The sequence below is a fragment of the Manacus candei genome, unplaced genomic scaffold (assembly GCF_025592945.1).
Source record: "Manacus candei isolate 608988 ecotype Guabito, Panama unplaced genomic scaffold, ASM2559294v1 h1tg000049l, whole genome shotgun sequence".
Lineage (NCBI taxonomy): Eukaryota > Metazoa > Chordata > Aves > Passeriformes > Pipridae > Manacus > Manacus candei.
Genome location: NW_026138097.1, coordinates 112463 through 124138, shown reverse-complemented (window position 1 = coordinate 124138; position 11676 = coordinate 112463). Strand labels below are relative to the sequence as shown.

The 11676-nt window shown below is 40.8% G+C and overlaps 1 long non-coding RNA gene across 1 annotated transcript in view; it reads left to right on the top strand.

The window, feature by feature from the left end:
* LOC127476482 (uncharacterized) overlaps positions 1-11676 on the top strand; it is a 36430-nt gene that overhangs the window by 20409 nt on the left and 4345 nt on the right. The gene's annotated exons all lie outside the window — the stretch shown is intronic.

Here is an 11676-nt window from a genome sequence, read left to right as displayed (position 1 = left end):
AAGGAGAATAAAACCAATTCTACTTGCTTTAAGAAATATGGCTTAAATTATGCCCACTGCTCAGTACACCTGCTTGTGTATACTGTATTACAACACACACTTCAAAAATGTCAGTGACATGTGTATACTTTCAAGGTGGATTTCTTTCATCTCCTTTTGTTCTGCTGATAATTTTCTCTCTCTGTGTATATACATGTTCAGATGTTATTGAACCACCAGGTGTCCAAACAAACTTAACTGACTCTCTAGCTATTTGAGGAAAATACTATTTTTCATATAATCCTACTACACCTCGTGCTACTTATAGCTTAGTTTCCTAAGGCACTGAGGTTTATGTAATTGTGCACTGTATGTATATGTTTATGTGTATGCATAACTTGACTCAGTCTCCTTCTAGTAACCTTTAATCCTGCTGGCCAGCCAGTCCAATGTAAAAAAAACTTGCCAGCCTCAGATATTTTAAGTTCCTCCAGCAAGAAAAATAGGCAAGCCGATAGTGAGGAGAACACCCTTATAAACTCTCCCACTGAGAAGGCTACTGCATGGATGCCCTGGCTGAGTGCAGAGTGAAATGTCCTGAAATCTAGTCCTGCAGAAACAATGCGAGTATGCATCCCCTTGGATGCAAGACAAAACCATAGGAAACCAGACTCCACCATCTCCACAGCTCTTGGATAAGTTGTGTATGATCTAGATATGGGTTAAGGTTCAGGTTGCCTCTCGAGACATGGCCACTGTCACATTTCTCGTTCAGGGTACCCCTACCCAATTCTTACATCACTGATGCCTACTGAACATTAAAATTCCCTACAGAGCAACTCACACAAAAATAACCTGTGGTAATGAAGATGTGGAGCCCTTCTGTAGGCCCGAGGGCCATCATGCTTTACAAATTAACCTCTCATGGTACATGCCCTTTTCTTCCCTCTTTATTTAAGGTGCTCAGTAATTTGCTACCTGCACAATGACTGACAACTACAACATGTTCCAAGCTATGGTTGTGAATTCAGCAGTGAAGGAGGAGAGAGGAGAGCTTATTGACCCCATCTGCTTTAGCTGCTGATGGCTATTATTAGCTCAGATCTACAGATAGCTCAGATGGGTTCCTCAGCTCCTTCTTTCACCTTTCTTTTCCCTGCAGTCCAGGCAATTGGCTACATTATCAAGGCTACAGAAGCCCTGTGCATAAACCAGTGTGTTGAAACATCTTTTTCCCAATTCCCTAATCAGCTTGCAACAGTGTACCTTCTTTTTGTGCCATCCATCCATGGTCAGAGGACATGTTGGCTGTTCAGCAGCACAGCTGACCCATCAGCAGACAGACAAGACTGGAAAAAGAGCATGCAGTTCCTGCCAACTCATCAGGCAGCATTGCTTCCTCATACCCAATTGGATGCAAATTGCTCTATCTTTCTAAAATGGTGATTAGAGTTAGATCAGCAAATGTACTGTTCATTTTCCTCATAGGAATGCCTTGTTCCTATAATAGTATGGCCTTCATACAGCCAGTAGGAAGTGTCCTGGGCTCTGTAAGTCATAGAATATCTTAAACTGGAAGGGACCTGTAAGGATCATTCAGTCCAACTTCCTGCTTCTCACAGGTCTAAAATATAGGACACTAAAATATATGACAGCACTGTCCAGATAGTCCTTAATTTCTGTCAGGCTTGGTGCCCTAGCCACATCCTTTGGGGAGCCTATTCCAGTGCCCAACCACCTTCTCGATGAAGCACCTTTTCCTAACATTCAATCTGAACTTCACCTGATGCTTCATTCCATCTCCTCATGTCCTATCACTGGTCACCAAAAAGGGGAGGTCAGCACCTCCCCCTTCACTGTCCCTTGGAGAAAGTTAATAGACTGATGAAGCCTTGTCTCAGCTTTCTCTAAGCTGGACAAGCCAAGTGACCTCAGCTGCTCGTTTAACCTTGGCAATACCTCCAACCTAGGTGAATCATCATCTTCATCGTTTGCTTCCATTTCCAGAGGCTCAAACATACTGTACATAGGATGAGTACAGATTAAATATTGCTATATGATAAGCATAGCTTGTGGGGTTTTGAACAAGATACACTAAAATTAGGTAACCAAACAGAACACAAAATAATCCCTTATGCAAAATTTCAAATGAGGATTTCTGTCAAGACCTATGACTGTGTCAGAGAACAGCAAGAGAAAGATAGTTTCATGATAGGGGATAAGCCAGAGGCCAAGAGTGATTCCATTGCAAGCAACCCACAGGGTGAGAATAATATGATCCAGTAAGGCAAGTTGACAAATCAAGTTCAGAGGACATTCCAGAGTCCAGTCATAACCACCAGGAGGCAGAGCTAGAGGCCCACCCAGGAGACTGGTCAAAGACAGAACTGAGTACAAGCATACCCATAATATAGTTCAGACAAGAACCAAAAGGCCAGGGCTACGTTTAAATGGGGATTCTGGGCCCATTGTCAGAGGGTGTGAGAGAGGCCAATGTGAGTCTGATCTGGGCTATTAAGGTCTATTTGTGCCCTAAGAGCACTGAAAAGAGCTTGAAAATTTACCCCTGGTAAGGTATCAGGACAACATTGATTGCTGTTCACACAGTTTCCTCTCTGTGTCTCTCTGTCCATCTATCCCCCCAGAAATAGCTCCCACAAAACCATTGTGGTCCAAAACTAACAGTGTGTGATGGAGTAATCACAGTGTGCACCTGTATCAAGGAAAAGCCACTACCAATACAATGGCTGGAGCCACAGATGGTGACACCAGCTGGGAATTAATGATTCACAGGTGATGGATCACCACCCAGCACTAGAAACGACCTGCAGGACAAAGGCAAACCCATAGCTGATAAATTGAATGCTTTTGGGTTTCTAGGTCAGCAAAGCAGGTTTATTGCAAAGAGTACCTGCTAGTTGATCAGCTCTTTAGTTCAAGACAAGCCACCTTGCACACTTGGGTTTTCTTGCAGTGGAAAGCACTGTGTAGATACGAGGCATGGGAGAGTTGGGGGAAGAATGCATGGAGACTTCAGTGTCAGGACCTATCCAGGGCTCCTGCCCACCCCAGGGAGACAAACAATGCTCCCAAGAATGCAGTGCACACAGAACCAGCTTATTCCATGACAGGTAGCACAGCCAAGGTGGAGAAACCAGCAAAGAAATAAATGAAATTTGATTACCAACATTGCCTCCAAAACCATGGATGCACAACTGCAACATGGCCAGTTGTTGTGGTTGCCCAGTCTCTAAAGTCAATAGGAGGGCAAGCAAATGCTCATGAAAATGAGTTTACGTATTGCACTTTGATACTATATCAACATAGCGGGGAATGACTCCTATTGAATACTTCCCACACCTTGAGGCATCACCACAAGATTCTTCTTAGTGTTTGAACATTAAAGCTATCGTAAGGTAAAGTGGTATTGCTGTGAGGTTAAAAGCCAGAGGAGGAGTCAGTCTTTTGGCAGTGTCATGTTCGCTTGATGATAAAAGCTCTTTGCTATTTCAGAACTGTGTTTGACAAAACCATACATTTTAAATGGATATTCTTTTCTCCCGGAATTGCCATCTGTGTTGAAGCTCTGTTGCCACTATAGCTAATGGTGTAAAAATATTTGTGTGAATGTAAACACTGGAAAGGCAGAGAAAAAAAACTTTTCCATTTTATCTGTTATGAAATTTCCAAAAAGATGCTTCATAGAATGACTGCAGAAAAAATTTACCTTATTTTCTTTTTATGGTGTGACACAGTGTCAAGTCATGCTGGCTTTGGCTGTAATCTTGTCAACAGTATCTCATCCTTTAGAAATCTCTTCTATAATTTCAGTTGAAGTACCTTTCCGGAAAAAGAAGACTCTTGAGAAAGAAAAGCAGTTGTACAAGATGACCTAATAGTTGAATAATCTTTTCCCTTTAGGGAAAGCATGAAAAAACATGAAAGCTACCAAACAGGATGATCAGAAAGAACTGGAAATACGTGTCCTGAAGGGTGGGACATGATAGATCCCAAGGGTCACTCAAAAACTCACTAACAGTTGTTTTCCCCTTCTAAACCTGGAGGTCTTTGGAGATTCACACTTTTCATTACTTTAATCTCTTTCTCACACACACACATACACACACACACACACACACATGCTCATTTACAAACATACAGTACCAGGATCTAGACAGATATATACTGTTGATAGAAAATAAATGGCAGTATAGGAGCCCTAGAGATCCAAGAACTTTTCTGTTTTTATTTAAAGGCTTGTTATTGAACTGACAGACTCTCCCTTCAGGTATCTACCATATGTATGTTGCCCAAAGATGCATAATTTATACTCTATGTTGTTGAACATGTGTTTCCTCAAGTTTTCTCTGCAGAGCTAGTTCAGCATAATAACAGTGAACTGTAAAAAACATCCCTTAGACAGGACAATAGTAATACACATTTTTTAAATGAGGCCTTGTTAGCTCCCTGCCAAATAACACCTAAGCTAACCATCATTCATTAGGGAAGCTTGAGTAACACGGGAAGGACCAAAATTTGCTTAAGTGTCTGAAGTTATCAGTGGGCAAATATCCAGTGTTTCTTTGGATTTGCAGGTGCATAGAAAGAGTAGTTTTTCCTGAAGTTATTTTTGTATTCTTCTACTTTGTAGATGTGTATTTAAATACAGAAATTCACGTGAACATAATACCTGAGAAGTTACTTTCTTAATAAAAAAACAAGTATAGAAACTAGGTCAAATATTCGTCCCATTTCCAACCTCATTGACTTCAGGGATTTAGTAACCTGCCAAGGACTAAAATTTGGCTCTTTGTTTCCAGAAAGGATTACGATTAGGAAATCTGAAACCGTGTAACCTTCGTGCATTCATTAAATGTGAAAATAATAGAATTACTGGCATACGAAGTACTTTCAGACTATGCCTGTGAGACTGGCTGTCAGCGTTTTCAGAGAACAACCTTGCCTCTTTCCCCTCCTTGAACTGGAATGCAGAAAAAACACAAAACCCCCAGAACAGACTCACTAGAGGGTAGGGTTAGGGTAAGGGGAGTCAAACCCAGGCTTTCCTGAGGCAGATTAGCAGCAAGTGATTTTAGTAATTTGGGGTATCAGATGGCTTGTGCCAGTTATCAGACATGTTAGGGAGGGAGTCAGAGCATCTTGCAGAAAAAACATACTATGGGAGGGAAACTGGCTGGCCTTTATGGGAGCAAATGGGTAGGCAGACTGCATACATCTGTAGGGGGACATCTGTGCTGTGGGACCACTGCACCACACCCGAGTCAAGGAGACTAGAAGAAGAGCTCTTGAGAGCAGGGTGGCTGCTAGTGACTGCCATGACATCAGGAAGGGAAGGTACATGAAGTTTTTAGGCAAAGCAGAGGATTTGTGGTTCTCGGGAAAAGAGCTAAGGAAGACAAAGGATAAATGTCACCTGAGGTGCCAGGGTCAGCAGTGAGACTGATAGCTCTCCAGTTTGGAAGTAAGCAACTGACAGTGTGCATTTGCAGCCCAGAAAACCAACCTTATCCTGGGCTGCAACAAAAGAACTGTGGCCAGCATGTCATCTACTCCTCTGCTCTGGTCTTGTGAGATCCCACCTGGACTGCTGCATCCAGCTCTGGTGTCATCAGCACAGAAAAAAAAAGGACCTGTTGGAATGGGTCCAGAGGAGAGCCACAAAATGATCAGAGGGGTGGAGCACCTGTCCTATGAAGACAGGCTGAGAGAGTTGGGGCTCTTCAGCCTGGAGAAGAGAAGGCTCCATGGAGACCTTGTTGTGGCCTTTCAATACTTAAAGGGGGCTTATAAGAATGATGGGGACAGATTTTTAGTAGGGTCTGTTGTGACAAGACAAGGTGTAATGGCTTCCTGATCTAGTTGAAGATGTCCATGCTCATTGCAGGGGGGTTGGACTTTAAAGGGCCTTTCCAACCCAAATTATGATTCTGTGAACCAGAAGTACTGTAACAACATATCTGAATGTCTAGCAGAGGAAGGGTATGGATCTGACAGGTTTTAATGAGTCTACAAAGCTGAATAACTCAAGACTCTCAGAAAAGACGTGCTTAAGTAGTCTTGAAATTATCTTAAAGTTTGCCTGACTTATGGTGAGACTTGAAGAGAATGTAAGAGAGAACCTCTACCCCCAGGTTGGCCCATAATGAGATGCTTTAAAGGAGTTATTTTTCCATGTGTAAGGAGAAAGCTTTCAAAATGTCTTTAACCTGTCTCAAAGATGTTCTAAAACATGTAGCCAGTGCACATACTCAGTGCAGTGAGGTATGAGTACACTTGGGAAGTAGTTCGAACTTTGGTTAGGGTATTGAACCAAGGCACAGAACTGAGAACACCAGACACAAGAGTAGCCTGAAAAAGAAGACTCCACACACAAGCATAGTGCATCCTCATGTAGGGTCAGAAAAGGAACAGACAGTGTTGTGTCTTGAATGCCTTTGCATCTGGCTGACAGAAGGTTATCTCCAGTCTGAGATGCAGACAGTGATATATTACTCTGGCTTGTGAAATGTCTAAGACACACTGGCTTGGACAAGGTCTGATGTGGATGTTATATATTTCCTAAGAAACAAGTGTAAGAAGTCCCAGGAGCAAACATGATCAGTAGACCCTTAGTTATGGCTCCATTTTGTTCTACTGCAATCAACTGTTCCCAGGGTTTGGGATAGAGGTATCTCCCACAAACCAGTATGAATGAGGCTGCACTAATTTTGGTGACTTTCACTCTGCACTGTGCTACAAACTTATCCCAGCTGGTCTTCTACCCTTATGTATTTTAACATGTCCTCCTGCCATTTATCAGGGCATGAAACAAATGCCCTGAGATGGACTACGTGCTTTGGAGGAACCGAGTGCAGTCCTCACATTAGATCATTCACTCTGAACACAAAAAAGATATCTTGCAATCAGAAGGGCATTGAATGGCTTGCACTCTGCTGACTAGGAGGGTGGATGTCTTTCTACATCTGCACCTGCAGGCTTACTCTGCTTAAACAGGCAGAGTTACAAGGCGCTTTGGAAATAAGACACACAAAGTTGTAGGGCAGTGGTTCAAATCTCCATCAGTTTTGACTCTCTCCCCTCTCACAGGGTAGATGCACTTCCTTCAACTTTGCAGATTCTTCTCTTTTGAAGAGATATCAAAGTCGGCAATTCAGCCCCGTGTTTTCTAAAAATAAAGGAATTATTTCCCAACTTTCCCTTCTTTTCTATTTTCCTCATGCCCTACCTCAAGTGCAAGACCTCTGAATAGCAACAAGTCACAGGAGATTCTGGTGATCTTCCTGTTCAGAGTTAGGAGAACCATTTCTTTAATGACGATCTCAGTGGAACCAAGATAAGTTCTTTCTTGATTTATTTGTCACTGAGCGGAGCACTCAGAAAATATATGTTGTGATGCCTAGTGCATTCCTGTGAGAGGTGTATCACTCCCAGTCACGTGGCAACAGCTTTACTCAAAGACTGCAGTGTATGTGTTCCGAATTGCATTATTATGCACATACTCACACATGTAAATATGTTGCATTGTTTTTGTGATCATAATCAAGCTGTCTATGCAAAGCAGACATCAATCTCACATTCAGGCACTAGGACAGAACTTCCATTGCAAAAACAGATCAGTCAGGTGTTGCGTGGGGTTGCCATATTCCCAAAAGGCTGTAGTTCTAAGAGCTGACATCTCAAAAACATTCTCTTCGTGTGTCTGCTTCCTCCTTTTGTGCACTGCTGCCTGTATGTGTGTTTACATGCACAGCCCCTGTCCTGTATAAGTAAACACTGTGAAGGGAACATATGCATTACATGGGTCCGTACACGAAAGTGCAGAAGAAATGACTCTTCTTTTTTTTTAGAAAAGCAAGTATCGCTAGGACCACGTGACTTTGGACTCTAACTAAATTTATAAATATAAATATAAATACTTTATAATATTTATAAAGTGGCAAAAAGTACTGAAGGAATGTCTACTTGGTGGGATGGATAGTAATACATTTTAGATCTATTACTTACGTAAGAAACTCTGAAGATGTGCTCCTAAAGATATGAATTTGAACAAAGGTAAAGAGTTATGTTTTATAGATCATTCCTTAATTTCTGTAGAGTTTAAATGAAGATAGCTTTTTTACTTGTTGAAGGTTTTTCTCCTCATATATACACCTTTTTGGCTTATTTTACTGAAGTACATGCATGGTTTCCTGCAGCAGAAACTGGTTGTTTTGAATACATCTGCTTGCACACCTTTAAGAGCTGCAAAGTTAGTAATTTTTAAAAAATTATTAGACCTGACTGAAAATATTCCACTGAGACTTTCTTTCTCTTGTTTTCTTTAATGGAACAACTAAGAGCATGCAAACACATAAGAACTTAACTATGTTTATCCCTCTGCAAAAGAAAAGTCTTAAAATTTTGCCTGTGAAAGCATGAGAATTCTATACACTTCATTTTTATATACATGCATATATATATATATATATATATATATATATATTTATCACACTTCATTTTTATATACATGCATATATATATATGTATATCACCAGAAGTTTTGGCTCATCCTCTTTACAAGCAATTAGTTATTTGAGCCTTTTGATTAAATGATCTATGTAAGATCAGTGTTCCAGAGTCTCAGTGCTTTAATAGATATTTAATTATATCTTTTGGGTAAATGCCAAAGTGATGGATGGAGTTATCACAAATTACATTTTCTCCAAGTCAAAACACCATCTTTTTGGTACACTAAGCAGCACCAAATTGGCCAAGTAATAGTTAAGTGGTTTTATAATAAAGAAGCTGATACAAGCAAAACCCTTAAAAGGACTGAGTTTGTATTTGCCTTTTGGGAGGACAGTGCAGAGTCCAAATACTTGAGGAGCTGAGGTTTAAAATATAATCAGGTCAGAGATATTGTATTGGGTATTTCTGGTGCAGATCAAGGGGAATTGAAAGAGCTCAATTAATCCTTCTGTCCCAGCATGATGCCTCTCCCACGTAAGCAGAATCTGATGGGCCAGTGTTTGTTTCACTAAGGTGGTATCTTTTTAATGGCCAGTTCACAGCCACCGCTCATGATGTGCAGGAAAGCCCATGAAACACAGATTATTTTGCATGAAATTGTAGTTAAACTCTGGCAGAAGGTGTATGCTAACCTGTCCTCTCATCTCTGAGGATGTGGCTCCTTGCTTGCTACAACCACAGTTCTCCTAGGTCTAGTCAGGACTGCTCAATGCTGTATTTCAGGAAGGCTCATTCTGCCTTAAAAACATGCAAATTAGTTAATCAGCACTGTAAGTTGGACAGCCAGTTATAAGCTTTTTTACATACTCCTTGACCGTCTTGCACTGTCTGCGTGAGACAGACAGATCTAACTAGGATAAAAAAATCTGACCTAAGGCGTTGAAGACATCGCCGTTGATTGAAGTGAGACTGGAGTGTCTGAAGGAGTCTGAGGTGGGAGGAAGGCTACAAGAACTGTGTCCTTAGCTGATGTCATGTCACTGAGCACGAGAAAAAAGCCTAGTTCTCATACAACCTTTTGTATAGGTACACCGTAGACTTTGAACTGGAAGAATTTCCTTTAACTGACTCTGTCTTATTGTAGGCTCTGCAAAGCCACAGTCGGTAATAGAATCCCTGAAAGAAATTCCAAAGGGAGAAAAATTGCAGCATATTTTTGTTTGTATTCGTAGACAAAGACAGAGACCAAGCAGGCCATATGGTCTAACTTTGACGTCTCTCATCCATCAAACCAGTTAGTCCCTCTAGTACTTCATATACAAATCAGAATAACCACAGGCTGGGCAGACATGAAGCTTCCTGCCCAGGAATGTTTATGCTGCAGAGGAGCAAATCCTAGCAGTGAGCAGCAAAAGTTAAGTACTCAAACAGAAGTGGGAAATGTGGGGCTACACTTGTCATTTGAAGCATTTGGTTTTTTTAAGAATGACTGAGACGATGGTCAAATATCTTTAAGGTATACAGCTCCGCTGACAGCCCTGGTTGGTGCCACTGTAGTAAAGAATAGCCTTCTAATTATACATGCTAAGGAGTATAGCAGAAGGCTTTTCTCGTTCTTACTGAAACTTAGAGAAGGCCAAATAAAAAGTCTGTTTGTTTCCAAATGAGAGGGGCTTTCTGTGTTACTTGTCATCACACATGGTACTCAATAGCAGAACTGCTACTAATTTTTGCAATTATGATACTACCTTTTTACCTGGAATTTCTTAGAGGACCCCAACTCTCAACTTACCTTCTCATAGAGAGGAATTACATATTTTGAAACAGTTCATCAAAACAGAACCTACTTTTCTTTTGTTGTGTTCCCGACACAAGATTATAATCAAAACCAGGTGGGAAGAAGCTCCAATAAATTTGTTTATAGATACCTTCATTTGATAGTTTGCATGGTATATCCCAATAAGGGCATACCTGATTTTTTTCCAGGAATTGGGAAAATAGTATGAAGTCAGAGTTAAAACTGAAAAAAAAAAAAAAAGCTACCTGGTCTTTTTTTTTTTTTTTTTTTTTTTTTGACTAGGTGACCTCTAGAGGTCTGTTCTGATTTAAATCATCCTATTCTAATGATTTCTTCCATGAAGTTTGTGTTCTGCCATACACTTTCAAAACACAGATGAAGAATCTGTGTTCTAGCTTTACTCGTGTCCTTTATCTTCTCACCCCAAAAGCTGTATCAAAACTAGCAGTGAAATCCAACTCAAGGTGAGTAAGAGTGCCACAAAATCCAAGATTTGCTGTTATATGCAGTTATGCATATTTGTGCACCAGTCCATGCTCTGTGTTTGGAGACTGGCAAGATGAAAGCAGGTGTGTTACCTTTCAGTTACTCTGTGACTAAACACAATTCCCCAAAGAATCCAATCCAGTTTGCCATGGGTTTGTTATGACTGCTAGCCATGACTACAGCAGAGAGACTTCTTTTGGATTTGATCCAAAATATGTAGAAATTGATGGAAAAATGCCCACTTCAAAAGGTATTCCAAGAGAGTTTTTTGTTCCTATGCAGTACGAATAATATTCTATTCTATTCTATTCTATTCTATTCTCACACTTCAGGCAGACAGTCACTAGGACATGCACTTCTTTTTTGGTTGTACATGAAGATTACAATGCTTTGTAATTCATTTAATAAATCATAGCTGGGTTGGGGGAGATATGAAGAGAAGGACACAAGGAAATACCAGATAGAAGAAGTAGTCAAAAATGCAGAATTTCTTCAGAGTTGCCATGGGATCTTTTTTTTGCATATGAAGTCAAATGATCATACAGTTTTTTGCCCTTGTGCTTCTGCTGAAGAATTCCCTTCAAAACACCCCTTACTTCACAAGGGAGACATGCTTCATAGGAAAAAGCCAGGACCCGCATGAACAAGAAATAGGTGAGAATGAGCAGGGCCAGTTGTTCAGACTTGCAGAGCAAAAAACCCCCCAAACAAACCCCAAATCAGACACACAATTAAATATGTGAGAACTGGTTCAGCTCTTTAATAGGTTGTTTGGATTAACATATCCACAAGGAAGAAGAAGACACCATTTGTATTTGCAGTCCAAGTGCTCAACCTTCCTTAGCTCTGCACTACTTCCACGGAAAGGATGTCTCCACATCTACCGCAGAAGTGGCAAAGAGCTCAATCTGGAGAATGCTGAGGGAGATCCATGAGATGGAAAG